This window comes from Odontomachus brunneus, unplaced genomic scaffold (assembly GCF_010583005.1).
Source record: "Odontomachus brunneus isolate Ranch 3 - 2012 unplaced genomic scaffold, Obru_v1 Obru_scaffold_145, whole genome shotgun sequence".
NCBI lineage: Eukaryota > Metazoa > Arthropoda > Insecta > Hymenoptera > Formicidae > Odontomachus > Odontomachus brunneus.
Genome location: NW_022639595.1, coordinates 815,895 through 816,528, shown reverse-complemented (window position 1 = coordinate 816,528; position 634 = coordinate 815,895).

The window sequence follows — 634 nt, the reverse complement described above, 5'->3', positions numbered from 1 at the left end:
TATTTTATCACTGGGCGAAGTATTACATATCAATATTTAAGTATTGAAATCAGTCATAAGATAGGATTTGTAACATTAAATATTGAAATACTTGAGTACTAAAAGCTGTATTTGATTCACAGAATATTATTAAATACTGTACTTTTAATACTGAAAATAAGTAATTAATCAATGATTCTTAGTATGATATTTCTATAAGGGTAGCGCAGCACTTGCACATCCGCTTCCTTGTTGTAGCGCAATCGAAACGATTCCTCATGAAGTGTTTCGACAGCGCTAATAATATTCGCGATTATAACATCCCTCCCTCTTTGGGAAAAGAAAACGAAGTGTCTAGCGAAGTTTTCGCAACCTTATTCTATGTACATTTTTTGTTTCCATTTACAATTATGGTTATAATCGTTTGTACTTATTATACTTTATTATACCGTATTCGTGTTACAAAATTTGTTTTCCCATATATAAATGTGGTTACAATCGTGTACTATTTCTATGTTATGCGTATAAGCTGTGTCTGCGTACTAGCGCAGGGATTGTGGGTATTATCGGTTTAGAACGTGTTCTTACATTTCGCTGACTATCGCGTTCTACTATTACTGGTGGGTCTTTTTTCTTTTTTATTTTTCTTATTATA